General features: G+C 37.2%; 1 protein-coding gene and 1 non-coding gene across 22 annotated transcripts in view; both read left to right on the top strand.

The window, feature by feature from the left end:
- Positions 1-15,705, top strand: part of DENND1A (DENN domain containing 1A) — a 568,035-nt gene that overhangs the window by 181,560 nt on the left and 370,770 nt on the right. The gene's annotated exons all lie outside the window — the stretch shown is intronic.
- Positions 6,298-6,368, top strand: TRNAG-UCC (transfer RNA glycine (anticodon UCC)). Its single transcript has one exon. It is a non-coding gene; the product is annotated as a tRNA-Gly (tRNA).

Here is a 15,705-nt window from a genome sequence, read left to right as displayed (position 1 = left end):
CTAATGATGGTGAGCATTTCCTTGTGTATCTGTTAGCTACCTGATTGTCTTCTTTAGTGAAGTGTCTGTTCATATCTTTTACCCATTTTCTAATTGGGTTATTTGTCTTTTTGCAGTTGAGTTTTTGCAGTATCATGTAGATTTTAGAGATCAGGCACTGATAGGAAATGTCACAGCTGAAAACTTTTTCCCAGTCTGTAGGTAATGTTTTCACTCTCTTGGTGAAGTCTTTGAATGAGCATAGGTGTTTGATTTTTAGGAGCTCCCAGTTATCTAGTTTTTCTTCTGCATTGTTAGTAATGTTTTGTATACTGTTTATGCCAGGTATTAGGGCTCCTAATGTTGTCCCTATTTTTTCTTCCATGATCTTTATCGTTTTAGATTTTATATTTAGGTCTTTGATCCATTTTAAGTTCGTTTTTGTGCATGGAGTGGGGTATGGGTCTTGTTTCATTTTTTTGTGGATGGATATCCAGTTATGCCAGCACCATTTGTTAAAAAGACTGCGTTTTCCCCATTTAACTGTTTTGGGGCCTTTGTCAAATATCAGCTGCTCATATGTGGATGGATTTATGTCTGGATTCTCAATTCTGATCCATTGGTCTATGTATCTGTTGTTGTACCAGTACCAGGCTGTTTTGACTACTGTGGCAGTATAATAGGTTCTAAAATCAGGTAGAGTAAGGCCTCCCACTTTGTTCTTCTTTTTCAGTAATGTTTTACTTATCCTGGGCCTCTTTCCCTTCCGTATGAAATTGGTGATTTGTTTCTCCATCTCATTAAAGAATGTCATTGGGATTTGGATTGGAATTGCATTAAATGTATAGATCACTTTTGGTAGAATAGACATTTTTATAATGTTAAGTCTTCCTATCCATGACTAAGGTGTGTTTTTCCACTTATGTAAGTCTCTTTTGGTTTCTTGCAGAAGTGTACTGTAGTTTTCTTTGTATAAGTCTTTTACATCTCTGGTAAGGTTTATTCCTAAGTATTTTATCTTCTTGGGGACCAGTGTAAATGGTATTGATTTGGTGATTTCCTCTTTGATGTTCTTTTTGTTGGTGTAGAGGAATCCAACTGATTTTTGTATGTTTATCTTGTATCCCAGTACTCTGCTGAATTCTTCTATTAGTTTCAGTAGTTTTCTGGAGGATTCCTTAGGGTTTTCTGTGTATAAGATCATGTCATCTGCAAATAGAGATAATTTTACCTCTTCCTTACCAATCTGGATATCCTTTATTTCTTTGTCTAGCCTAATTGCTCTGGCTAGGACCTCTAGCACAATGCTGAATGAGAACAGTGATAAAGGGCATCTCATTTATTCTTATAGCAACCTTATGAAATTATTTCCATTGTAGACATCCGGGGCTGAAAGAGCTATAATGTCTTGCCCAAGATCACATAGGCAGTAAGTGAAAGATTCTGGTTGGCCACTCAAAATCTAACCCAAATCTCCTACTCTGAAGCAATGGGCTCATTTCCAGTAACTTTCTTTCAGCTCTGATTCAAAACTTCAAATATTATTTTCCTGCTACCAAAATAGCCTTGGAGTTTCAAAAGCTTGTTCATTTCTCCATGGATATTTCGTTAAAAGCTCCATGGTCATTAGTTTGCCTTTACAGAATGATTCAAAGGTGATCTTGAAGAGCTCTTATAATGTACCAAAGCCCACCCTCATTTTATAAACGATGAAAATGAGACCTAAAGAGGGAAGATTTTTGTCCCATGGCCTTTAGCTAATGGCAGTCTTCTGACTGCCTGGCCAGGTCATGACAATGATTTTCCTAACTCAGGAGAATGAGCCCAAGTGCACTTGGAACTGATATTCAAGACTCAGTAGCCTCCAGTTAGCATCAGGGAGACATATTCGTTTTTGGGCAGGATTATTAGTAGAGCTATGTGTATAACCCAACCATGTGATAATACGGTAAATGGATTTGTGAGTACAAAGAGGGGTCTGAATTTCGGTTGTCTGACCCTTTCAGTGATCAGTTTTAGAAGCCGTAGGAAGCCTAATGTTTTCCTTTAGGGAGAGGCTATGGAAGACGATGAGGTAATAATGATGTACCACTTCACATTGTTTTTGTTTTTCCACAGTGTTTCCAACAGAGAAATCATTGTACACTCTGAAGTTTGATGTTCCCACAGTTCTAACAGTCAATTATGAACCACTTATTTCTTCTGTTTTTTTTGTGGTAAAAATAAAACAAAACATTTGCCAATTCGACATTTTTTATATGTACATTTGGGTGACATTGGTTATGTTCATCATGTTTCCAGATTATTCCAGCACCCTTAACAGAAACTCAGCACCCCTTAAGCTAAGACTCCCTCTTTCCCCCTTCCCCGTACTCCTGGTAACCATGAGCCACTCATTTTTAAGATGTTATTTTTTGAGATTATAAAGATATGCTTCCTCATTAGAAGAATTTAGAAAACCGCAGAGAAGAAAGAAAAAAAGTCATCTGTCATCTCACCACTCCAGTAATGACTAGGGGCATCCCCTTCCTTGAGTTGGGATCATGCTGTAGGTATAGTTTTATATCTAGCTTTTTCACATATTATATTGTAAGCATTTTTACATATCATTAAAGATTCTTTCCTGAGAATGTTTTTGACTGCATAATTTATTTGCATGAGATTGATTTATAAAGAAAGAAACTCTTAGGAATCTGAAAAAATATTTCTTGCTTAGACTTGCACACTTTTTTTTAAATGCATATGTTGCAGCATGTTTGTCATTTAGCTAATTAGTATTTTTGTTTTGTTTTGTTTCGTTTAAAGTCAGCTGCTTTTTGTCTTACTGAGTTACTACTGAATTTTTGGCAATAAGCAATTGTTAGCTTCTGAAAACAATGAACGTAAAAGTATGGAAATAGTATTACAAGTCTTAGTTAAATCAAGTGACAAACAATGTATTTAGTTTACTTTTCCTTTCTGTTTTTCACTTCGTATTTTTACTTCTTCTCAGTAAGTAAGCATTTTCATTGGAATGAGTTGTGAAATGCAAAAACTAATATAGTATGAAAGGGAATACTTTTAAAGTTAGATAGCAACATACATTTTATTTTTGAATGTAGTACATTTTGAATGAAAGCAAATTACACATATCTTAAAACTTTATGTAGAAACTTAGGGAGTTTATACAAGTTGAAGAGAAAATTAAATTCTATTTTGCAGTGTGCAATGGAAATCGAATAAATTTTTATTTCCTGTTCATGGGACTTGAACTACTAGTAATCTTAGGCAAAGCCAAGGGCAATTGTTGTTCTTTAAGTGAATTCACAAAATTTAGAATGCCACATGGAGATTTTTAATCTCTTGTCTATAGTGCATAGCCATATTTATTACAAAATTAATTCTGAGAGGGATCGTTTATGGTTTCTAATCCATTCTATTTCAGATGCCTTTGAAGTAAAGTGGGTGGAGCTTTGTATGTGGGGTTAATTGTCCCATTGCTCATTTATTCAGTCTGGTATTTTAACTAGCTCTTTATGTGTATTAATGAGCCCAAAATGCAATGAAAAATGCTCGGCTCTAAAAACTAGACATTAAAAAAAATTTGTTTTAAAAGTGTGGTGGAAAAAGAAATTGGGTAAAATTCATTGTCCTGTAGTTGCCTGAGTTCTTACAATCACTGGTTTCCTTTTTTAAAAAATTCTGGTCTTGGAGAGCAGTGGGATGCAGACCTCAAATTCTTTCATAAAAAGACCAGACTTAATGGTCTGACTGAGACTAGAAGGACCCCGGTGGTCATGGCCCCCAGACCTTCTGTTGGCCCAGGACAGGAACCATTCCCAGAGCTAACTCTTCAGACAGGGATTGAACTGGACAATGGGATCGAAAAAGACGCTGGTGAAGAATGAGCTTCTTGGATCAAGTGGACACTTGAGACTATGTTGGCAACTCCTATCTGGAGGGGAGATGAGAGGGCAGAGAAGGTTAGAAGCTGGCGGAATGGACACGAAAAGAGAGACTGGAGGGAAGGAGCGGGCTGTCTCATTAGGGGGAGAGCAGTTAGGAGTATATAGCAAGGTGTATATAAATTTTTGTGTGAGAGACTGACTTGATTTGTGCACTTTCACTTAAAGCACAATAAAAACTAAAAAAAAAAAACAAAAAAACCTGGTCTCGTAGGAAAATAAGCCAGAGGATAAAAACTAAAAAAAAACAGAACAAAACAAAAGGCTGCTGCAAACAAAAACAACTCCAATCCTAGAAGACACTAAAGAATATATATGTGCTAGTGTATTTTTTTTTTTTTTTTAGTGTATGGTTTTCTGCTGAGGTATGATTTTTACTATCACCCCAGTAAAACAATTACAATTTCACATATCAATTTTAGAGAAGTTTTATTTTGCACTCTTTCTATTTTCATTAATATATGAAAATATACTAAATGTTGATCATTCTTATTGAGCAAAGATAACAGTTGTCTCCTGACCACTGGAAACAATACTTGTTGTGTTTTGTTTTTTCATTCTTTTAAAAATTGCCCAGAAACTGTGATTTCAGGTCTTTTTGTTGGAAGGAATAGTTTAACTTTCATACAGTGAGACTCCCCTGAACTTATTCTTTCCTCTCAGTACTTGTGTTGTAATGGAAAGAACACTGGTGCTGTATTTTGATTTGATAAAAATCTTTAAAAAATTTTTATTTATAGTACATTTTTTCACTCATCCATCATTTTTCTTTGTCTCAGTTACTTAAATGGTAAATTGAGAATAATGCTGATTTGGAGTATTGTTGTGAAGATTAAATAAAACAATGCTTTATAAAATTCCTTTGTATGTTGTGTATACTCTGTACATGTTTAATTACCAACTCTGTACCTTTTTGTAAATGTGAAATAGAACTGCAAACAAAAAAGGTCATTGAATTTAAATATATATATATACATATACACACACATGTGTCCAAAAAAAAAAAACTTTGCTGTCGAGTTGATTCTGACTCATAGCAACCCTATAGGACAGAGTAGAACTACCCATAGGGTTTCCAAGGAGCGGCTGTGGATTCGAACTGCTGACCTTTTAGTTAGCAGCTGAACATAAGTGCACATAAATAATTACACAGTAGATACCCATGTAACGAGGAGCCCTGGTGGGGCAGTGGTTAAGTGTTCAGCTGTTAAACAAAAGGTTGGCAATTCAGACCCACCAGCTGATCCATGGGAGAAAGACGTGTCCGTCTGCTTCCATAAAGATTACTATGCTGGAAACTCTGTGGGCAGTTCTACTGTGTCCTGTAGGGCCATTATGAGTTGGAATCAACTCGATGGCAGAGGATTTAGTTTGGTTTGATATCCATGTAACCACTATCTATGTTAAGAAGCTTCTAGATTTGATTCCTCCCCAAACATACCCTCTCCATCTTCTAAGTCTTGATTTTTGTTATAAATATTTTCTTTGACTTTTAATAGTTTTTTCTCCCATGTATGCATCCCTAAAAAATAATTTTGTTATGGTTTTGAACTCTGTATGAATGAGCGTACAATTTGGAATCGTTACTATGAGTCTTTTTTTGCTTATCTTTTGAGATTTATCCTTGCTGTTGCATATCAGTATAGTTTGTTTTCTTTGCTACATAATGTTCCATATTGTGCGACTATATCACAGTCTGTTTATGCATTCAACTGTAGGTGGTCACATGCGTTGTTTCCAGTTCATGGCTTTTATGAACAATACTGTCGTAAACATTTCTTGAACAAGTATGGGTGCAAGCTTCTTTGGTGTGTAGGGGTTGATTAGTTGGTCATAGGATAGGTATATCTTGAATTTTATTGGATGTTGCCAAATTGTTTTCTATGTGGTTGGGCCACCCACTGTGTATGAGCATCCCTGTGGCTCCACATTGCTGCCACTTGTTCCTTGCTTTTTAAAGAAGACGTGCCAGCAGGCTCTTTTTTCCCCAAGCCCGTGAGATCTAGGTATTGTTGTCCTTCTTTGCTTCCCTAAAGATTGATCTGGCCTCATTATCTGCAGAGGCATTACTGGAGAAAGAGGCAGTCCCTGGAGTTGTGATAGGGAAACTGATCATACCTAAAAGGTAAAATGAGCTACACGGTGGCGTGGCGTAAAGAGCATGGTCTGAAGTCAGAGCAGGGCTTGCATCCCAGTCCTGCTGATTTGGGAGTGTACTTTTAGACACTCCATTTATTCTTTTTTAGCCTTAATTTTCTCATATCTACTTTTTTCCTGAAGATTAGAGGTAATACAGGTAGAGGTTTTTGGCATAGTAGTCATTGGCCCCTGGTAACATTGCACAGTACAGTAGTTAGACCAGTTTTTTATGGAGGCCTTGGTGGTTCAGTGGTAGAATTCTTGCCTTCCATGGAGGAGACCTGGGTTCGATTCCCAGCCAGTGCACCTTATGTACAGCCACCACCTGTCTGTCAGTGGAGGCTTATGTGTAGCTATGATGCTGAACAGATTTCAGCAGAGCTTCCGGACTAAGGTAGACTAAGAAGAAAGGCCTGGCAATCTAGGCCAAAATCAGCCAATGAAAACCCTGTGGATCACAACAGTCTGATCTGCAACCTATCATGGGGATGGCACAGTACCAGGCAGCATTTCATTTTGCTGTGCACAGGGTCTCCATTAGTTGGGCTGACTTGAAAAGTGGTGATAACAGACCAATTTTAACATAGACATAGATGAAATTTGTATGAACATGCATGTAATGAAGTGTACATGAACCTTGGCCATGTTCACATGAGGATGCGATGAGGTGGGCACTTCCACACTATTGGTCAGAGTATAAAACAATCCAATATTCCCGGAAAACAACTGGCAATATATATTCAAAACCTTCAAAATTATGCCCACTTCTAAGAATCTGTTCTAAGGAAAAGTCAGGAATATATGTACAGATGTATGTATGAAGATGTTTATTGTAGCATGTAGAATGAAAAATCGGAAACAATTTAAGGCCCCAGAAATAGGGGGATAGTTAAATTTAATTAGATATCATTAAAATTATGTTTTTGCTGATTATTTAATGACATGGAAAACATCCAGAGCATAATATTAGATGAAAAAAGTGAGAGATGAATTGTTATATACAATATGATCTCAATTTTGCAAGAAATTCGTAGAATGTAGACTGGATGACTGGATTCCAAAACATTAACAATGATAATAGATAGTGGGATTGTGGGTGTTGTTAATTTTCTACTTTGGACCTCTATAATAAGGTGGTTCTGGCGATTTTACCCTGTCAGGCTCAATCAAATATTCATTGCACTGCAGTTTACATATATATTTTTTTAGTTTGGCAAAAGTATAACCACCTTCATGTAGCACATAATTCCAAATATGGACTGTCACAAACTGTAGTGCTTTAACTACCAAAATGGTGACTGACACTATAGTATTTGTTTGTTTCCCCCTCGTTTGTGGAAAGGACTTGGCTGTGAGATCAGACCTATGTTCAGATTTTGATTTGACACTTACTAGCCGTAAAAATGTAAGCAAGTTATGTCACCTTTCTAAGCCTCAGTTTCCCCATCTGTAAAATAAAAAATACTTCCTGTGGTAACCATAAGGATTAGGTGAGACTTTTTGTAGCCACGCCATGCGACGGTGCTTAACATTTCTTTGGTGCTCAATCCAAGGTAGTTATTACCATGTAATAACTTACCTAGTAAGATTTAAAAATACTGTCAGTTTTAAAATGCACCGTTGATATAAAAACAGCTTTTGAGAAGACTAAAAAGGCTATATTCTCAAATCGATTGCAAGAAACATCTTGATTTCAGAAATGTTAAAAGTAAGAATGCATTTTAATTGAGAAATGATTATATTAATTTCACAGTGGGATATTTAGCATCTGTCCTATAGGTTATCACCATTCTCCGCTCACCTAAATGACCTTTTAATTGTCTCAGAAATTTTTATCGTATTCATGTAAAACGAATAGGGACCTAGTTCCCAATGCGAGCCTCAAACCTGCTTTTTATGGCCTTAGGATCTCTGTCATAACCCGTTTTATGCTTTCACAAACTGAGCCCCTGGGGAGCTGTCTGCGCTTTTCAGTGCGATCCAGCTGAATTCCTTCCCTTCCCCACTCAAGCTCTGATTTGCCAGGTTTTTGTTCATCTACCCCAAGGATGGTCTGAGATTGCTGAGCACGGCCTCTCTTGTGGTGCAAAGTGAGAATTGTTTTTAATTGAGCAGAAACATGTGGAAGGATCAGGAATATCTCAAGGGATTACAGAAAAATTCCAAATTTGTACTACTTACAGCTTGTGTTTAGAACAGGGTCTGCTGGGAATAAATGTTAGTTAGTGTGGCCTGTGACCTTAAAAACTGTTGACATGGACTTCAGCCAGAAACTAGCCACAGACCTCCTTTGTTAAACTCATTCATAGTGCCTTGAAAACTCTAGTCAGTGAAAGTTGCCAGCTCCAATCTGAGCATAGCCTTTTTTTTTTTCCCATGCTTTGGAAACAGAGGACACCCCTTAACCAGCAAGGCTTCTTTAATAGGACTACATGGCCTAAACGCAATTGGAATTGACAACTTCCTGGCTTGGGTTTGCCAACTGGCAGGGCCGTGAGGCCGAGGGGACAAACAGCGCTGGGGAGCTGTGCACTTATGTTTGTGTATGTGCAGAGGAGACTGAACTCCAGGGCACTGCGATACCCCTTCACTCCAAAAGCAACACTCAGACCCAAATGGGACACATCTTCCAAGAGTTCTGGCTGGGACAGACAACTCAGAATTATCTCTCAATATTTTCTTTCTAATGGAAAGAAAAGAGAAAATAGCTGCCCTTTCTTTTTTGATGGTGATGATCCTGGCCTTTCCCCTCTCCCCTCAAAATCCCTGGTTTAATCCTCTTCATCAATGTTGTGTAGTTAAGTGTACAATAAAAAGAACTTCAAACACCGACTGGGAAATTATCATTTTTGGACAGTACTCAGCACCCATTCACCCACCCAGGAGCTTTACTTAACCAATTTTAGTTCCCTGTTAAACCGAAGGGGCAGCCAGGATATCTTCCATTTGTCTTATTGAGGAAACTAAGGAATAAGAGAGGTAAGCAATTCCTTCTCCTCTGCCCTCTATCAAAGGAAATCATAAAAGGCTGCAAACAATTTGCTGCCTCTGCAAACTAGCACAGTAATTGAGACTAGGAACGAATATTTGCCCTAGTTCTTGCCTTTAATCCAGAAGACTGCATTATCTGAATTTAAAGACAGCGGCACAAATAGTATATTTTGAAAAATGGATACATTGATCAGACTAAAAAGAGGAGGCTTCCGAAGTGTATTTATTTTAATACTGTTGACATGTTTGTTGATGGTGGGTAGGGAAGCTATCTTAGGCAGTTATCGATTTTTGTGTCTTAAGATATCCAATCATAACAGTTCACATCTCTTCATACTTAACCACTTGTGAAATTTTGGTTGTTGGAGTAGAATATTATTTCCAGTTATGCTCTTGAAGTTGTTATTTTTAAGATAAATACTCTAGAAGACTTATCACTTCGAAAAGCTGCTGAGATTTGGCGTGATTTCAGCCAGGCGTGTGTGAGGAGAAAAAAGGAATGTCAAATTGGCCTCGGAGTCAATGTCACATTGGCCTAGGAATATGGAAACTTTTAAAGGAGGAATGATATCATTTCCGTGAGAGAATTCAGTAATTTAGATGCAATTGAGAGAGAACTCTTCAGAGTACCTGATCTGGTAAGTGCCCCATAAGTATTTGTTGAATGAATAAAAGTTGGTGAAATAACTTGTTTCCCAGTCCCCAAAGTTTGCCTGCCCACCAAACAAACAAACCCAGCAAAACATTGCTTTCCTCAGCATTCTTACCTTCCAGCATTTATTCCTCCTACAGAAGAGAGCTGATCTCATCATGTTTGATCACTTAGCATCCTAACTAAAGCAAAGCTTTTAGATTTCATCAGAACTAGATTCCAATTCTGATTTATTAGCCCTATCACTTGACTCTCTGATCCTCATCTTCCACATCTGTAAAATAAAACTGATGAGACCGACTTTGAAAGTTGCTAACATACATGTAAAAATGTTACATAAAGCACCTGATTTAGGGGTTTTAACGTAGACTTTTTTTTTCATAGAAAGGCAACTATTATTTACATCGTATGCTTCTCTCCTGCTTTCTGTCAAAGGGAATCATAAGAAAAGACCCTAAATGATTTGCTACCTCCACAAATCTCCCTGCTCATTCCGGGAAGGTACTTAGTTAACTCTATACATTGACTAAAAGCGACTGAAAGAGTCTCAGATTTGAAATAGAAAATCTTTAATAGCATATTGGAATTGTTTGATGCTTGTTTTCTATTCCTATAGACTGTACTGAGAGTAGATTTGATTGTTAGAAAATATATTTATAGATGATTATTTTTGCTTTTTTTTTTTTTTGACAAATTGGAGGATAATAGTAATCTCAAAACACTAAGCAGTACAGAGAATTGTGGAGAATTCTTTGAACTTATGTTAAGACTTTTCTGCAGAATTTCACCCTAAGTGCTCCCATTCTTAAATATACTTAAAGATTGTTTTATATATTCTAAAAATCTCTGAGCTGATCAATCCATTGGGTTTTATAACTGCAGTATATGTTAGTGGTGGCACAGTGGTTAAAGTGCTCTGCCGCTAACCCAAAGGTTCGTGGTTCCAACCCACCAGCCACTCCAAGGGAGAAAGATGTGGCTGGTCAACTTCTGTAAAGATTACAGCCTTGGAAAGCCTATGGGGCAGTTCTTCTCTGTCCTTGAAGGCAATCCGTGTATGTTATGTGAGTCTCACCCTTGGTGTTTTGTGTGAATAGCAAATTATATGAAGCCCTTTTCCTGCCTCCTACATACCAAGGGATTAAGAATGTGCCCTGGACGAGGCAGGAAGGATGAAAAGCTCGGCTGTGTAGAGGAAGGGCGATTATTTGTCAGATTTTATTTTACTGGAATATTTCCCCCTAAGATTTCACAAGATGAGAGTATGTCACCTGTTTTCTAAAGATTCCCCCCCCAATGCTACCTCATTTTCTAAACTTTCATTAGTAGCTCTTTGCAGCTGAAGCAAATATTTTAGATCTTTCTTGTACTCTCCTCCAGCTGGGAGTGTCTTTCACACATCAAAGGCAGATATGAGCCTCTCATTAAAAGATAGTATGAGTTCATCATCTCAGAAGAGTGGGACCTGAAAAACCTGAGATAACTTTTAACTGTACATTGTACTTAAACTGCACTGAGATTTTTCTGTGGATTACCACATTTTTTTCTCCCTCAATTTGTCATTTCCGGATGCTTTAAATTTATTTATAATTGGAAATTATTGTTATTTAGAATAGAAAGTTAGTTGTAGGGCTTAGGGAAAAATAAATGCTTTAATATTTATTTTTAATAACAAAAAATTCTTAAATTTAGGAAGAAAGCTCAGGGTTTCCCTGTTATTTTCCCTCCATTCTCCTTCTGCACTCATTTTGTCCTAGGCCTTATTGCTCCCTCTCGGCATAACCTGCTCCATTGCATATAACGTAATTATTTGAAGCTTCTTAAATCAGCTCTGAAAATTCCACAAATCCCCCTTTTCCACTTTTTTTTTTTTTGCTAATGAAAAGCAACACTGGAATCTGAGTGGTTGACCAGATTTCTTGAGCATGTAGAGGACAACAGATTATGTCCTTCAGGTTTTATTTTTTAAAACATGTCTAGATTGGGGTAAAGTCAGTAATATTGTATTCTAGCTAAAAGCTACTAAATATTAGCTCCTTTTGTATGTATGTGTGTGCACACACATGAACATGTTTTAAACAAAGTATTGCAAGTTCCATCATTTGAGTGACAACCACAGTAAATCCAGATTGTCTTTCCCATAGTATTTACTTTCCTTACTTTGGTCAGTTTCAAGCTTTGTGTTAGTATTTTGTAGCCAAAGGTGAAAGTTGCCTCCAGATAAATATTAGGATGGCCTGCCAGCCAAGTCCCAGGCAACCCAGTGAATTACTCTCTTTGATAGTAAAAAGGTCTAGTTCAAGTTGCTCTGAATGGCATTTAACTATAAAACAATAGCCTTAACAAAAGTTGCTGGTGTCCTTCAAATGGTTTCTTTACTGGTAGCCAGTTCTTTTGGCACTTTAGGATATGAGGCTTGTTCAGTTAATAAATCAGAGTGCAGGCTTTCAGAGCATTACATACCAGTGAGTGTTGAAAAGGGAAGAAGTACATAGATATATTCAAAATGCATGAAGTAAAAAAAAAAAAAAAAAAAACAACAAAAAGCAAGCAAACAACATCACCACACACACACACATGCACACAAAACCCAGAAGCTGTTGACTCTGCAGTTTTTCATTCTTTATGGCTGTAGGGACAGGTTTAAATTGGGATTTTTTTTTTTTTAATACTCTTGTGCTGTGTTGAACAGGAAGGCGATGTTTGATGTAATCTAGCCCAGATGGCAGCAATGTGCAGCCTTGTGATGATTATTTATCTTCAAGTTTTTACTTCGTAAAAGGAAAATCAGCAGTCGTTTAGGGTTGCAAGTTAAAGTTGGCGACTGTTTTTGAGATCTTGTGTGTGTAACAAACAAACATATATATATTAGTTTAAATATGTCTTAAATGTAATTTCATTTCAGCTATTAACCTTAAAATACTCTTTAACAAATACTGGTTACGAGTCCTCTGATAGACGTTAAGCTTTTTAGATTCTGGATATTATTCTTCTTATTTCAATTTCTTGTTCTAGGGAGTTTTCTCAACTAAGAACATTAAAGTAGTGGGCTCTTTTAAATGGTCTTCGAAAGAATTTTCTTGTATAAATTTGCCAGAAGAACATTTGTGTTTTTTTGGTTACATAATAGCTTAGAATATAAATGGCAAAACTTCAGTAAGAGTTCCCAAATGGCAGACCATTTACTTACATTTGAGGTGTGCCGATTATTTTAGAATTCAAGTAAGTTTTAAGAGTAGTTTTCAAAATATTTTATAAAGATGAGTGTTACTCATGATTTACACCAATCCATTGGCTGCCTCTTCTAAAGTGTTGTTGATGGCTGCTAAGTCCCAGGGTGAGGATGGAGTATGAAATTTTTCTTTTGGGATTTATGGAAAGCTCTGTTGTCATATAATACTATTCTAAGGGTTGAGAGATACATATGAAAACCCTTGCTTCTGTTACGCGCTTTCCAAACACAGTTGGGTTTTCTTAATACATTTAGTTTGAACTACTTAGTCATATAGTGAACTGCCCTTTCAGGACTGAATTTGAGATTGATCAATTAAAAAAATTTCCGTATTAGATGCCCGTAATAATTCTAACCTGGCACAATAATAATTCTAACCTAGGCAGGCTTAACGACTATACTCCGTTAGGTCACCTAATTGGCCTTAATAAAATTTTTGTTCATCCTAAAAATGCTGAATAGATTACGTAGACATTCTACAATTTTAAGATAAATAATCTGACACTATCAGGTATTGAGATAGTCTTCATTGGAAGCAGGAGCCCTGCATAGTGGTTAAGTGCTCGGCTGCTAACTGGAAGGTTGGCATTTCAAATCCACCAGTGGTTCCACAGGAGCTGTGGCAGTCTGCTTCTGTAAAGACTTACAGCCTTGGAAACCCTATGGGGGCAGTTCTCCTCTATTCTGTAGGATTGCTATGAGTCGAATTTGACTCAGTGACAACAGGGTTGGTTTTTTTGGTCATTGGAAGCAGTGCGATATATAGGAAAGACCAGGAATTTTTAAGACCTGGGTTCAAGTCCTGTATGTATAGGCTGGGTGAAAATGAGCAAGATACCTGACTTTTATTGACCTTATTTGTAAAGTTAGGAAGTTGGACTGTATAGTTGTCAATGTCCCCTAAAACTCAAATATTCTGTGATTTGTCTGATTGAAATCAGAATCATCTTATTATACTCGGTGAGCTCATTAGGGCTTCCTTGCCACAATTCATATTTCTTGGAGAAATCTTTCCTTATTCCCAAGCATATGTTTGAGATACATGATCTAAAAGTTTCAGTGCAATCTTTCTAATGCACGGTAGTATTTAAAAGTTTTTTTTTTTAATTGCATTTGATTATTAGCATTTTTGTCACTTTTAGATGAAACATTAAACATGAGACCTCATTTATTCTTTAAAGTAGGTGGGGACAGTGTCTATATGAGCTCACCCTGGGGAAACTAAGAGAGGGCAAAGGACCTTTTCCTTGCAGCATGACAGCATGACCTACTCTGGAATCCTGGCGTAATAAACAGAAGAATCACTGGATTAGAAAGGAGAGACCTTCGATGTAGAGGTGCTCAGAGACTGAAGTTCTCTGACTCTGGGTAAGACACTGGAATTTTTCTCCCTCTGTAAAACGGAAATGTAATGTTAGCCCTTCCAAGTACACAGTAGAGCTCTTGCAGGTCACCTGTTCTGCAAACACTTATCGAAGACCCTCTTTTTATTTACTTATGCCTTTAGCTTCAATAAAGACAACATTGCTGTTGGTATCTATAGTTATTATAAGAAATTTAGTTCTCATCAGAACTGCATGTCAGTTGTTGTTAGGTGCTGTCCGGTCAGTTTGGACTCATAGTGACCCTCTGTACAACAGAATGAAACACTGCCCGGTCCTGCACCCTCCCCACAATCCTCATTATGCTTGAGCCCATTGTTGTAGCCACTGTATTAATCCATCTCGTTGAGGGTCTTCCTCTTTTTCACTGAACTTCTACTTCACTAAGCATGATGTCCTCCTCCAGGGACTAGTCGCTCCTGATAACATGTCCAAAGTACGTGAGACAAAGTCTTGCCATCCTTCTAAGGAGCATTCTGGCTGTACTTCTTCCAAGACAGATTTGTCCATTCTTCAGGCAGTCTGTGGTATGTTCAGTATTCTTCACCAATACCATAATTCAAAGGCATCAATTCTTCTTCAGTTTTCTTTATTTATTGTCCAGCTTTCACATGTATATTAGGTGATTGAAAACTCCATGGTTTGGGTTAGCTATGAGTATATTTGTAGAGATGGTCTGGCCTAACTAACTTCAGTGATTTTCCTAAAAGGTAGATGTTTTGGAAATTCAGAATTCTCAGTCAATAATAAAAATTTTAAAGAGGAATATATCCCAAAGCTTACTATTTTGTGAGGATGTTGGATGAGAGAATAATGTCACAGAAGTTCAGGCAAGTACTGAATGTTCTGTGTGCTATGAGGATGAGCTGAGGAATTTGTGAAACTGGCTTCTTTGACTAGGAATTTAAATATCATTGGAACATCATAAAGTTTCTGGAAGAGAGCACTGTGGTATAGTGGAAAGAGCATGAGCTTTGGAGTGAGTTAGGTTTGGGTTTGCTTTCCAGCCTCCCACTTGCCGGCTTATGATCTTTGTTAAGTAACCTAACCTTTTAAAACATTTTTTTCATCACTGAAATTCAGATATAAGCACCTGCCTGAAAGGGTTGTTATGAGAGACAGTGTTCGCAAAGTACTCAGCGGAGTGCCTGAGACATAGTAAGACATAGTAAAAAAAAAGATTTTAGGAGCCCTCTAAATGGTAATTACTCATTCCTCCTTGGATGAACAGGTCTAGAATATCTAGAAACGTCATAGTGGAAATGGAAATATTTTTATTTTTATTAACCAGTTTACATTGGAAAGACTGCTGAACCTTTGGGTGGATGTGTCCTTTGTGCTTTGATTCTCTTGGGGAGGGAAGCGAGTTCAGTATATAAACTCAGA

Source organism: Elephas maximus, chromosome 9 (assembly GCF_024166365.1).
Source record: "Elephas maximus indicus isolate mEleMax1 chromosome 9, mEleMax1 primary haplotype, whole genome shotgun sequence".
Classification (NCBI taxonomy): Eukaryota; Metazoa; Chordata; class Mammalia; order Proboscidea; family Elephantidae; genus Elephas; species Elephas maximus.
Note: the sequence above shows the minus strand (reverse complement) of the source record. Positions and strands in the feature narration are given on the sequence as shown.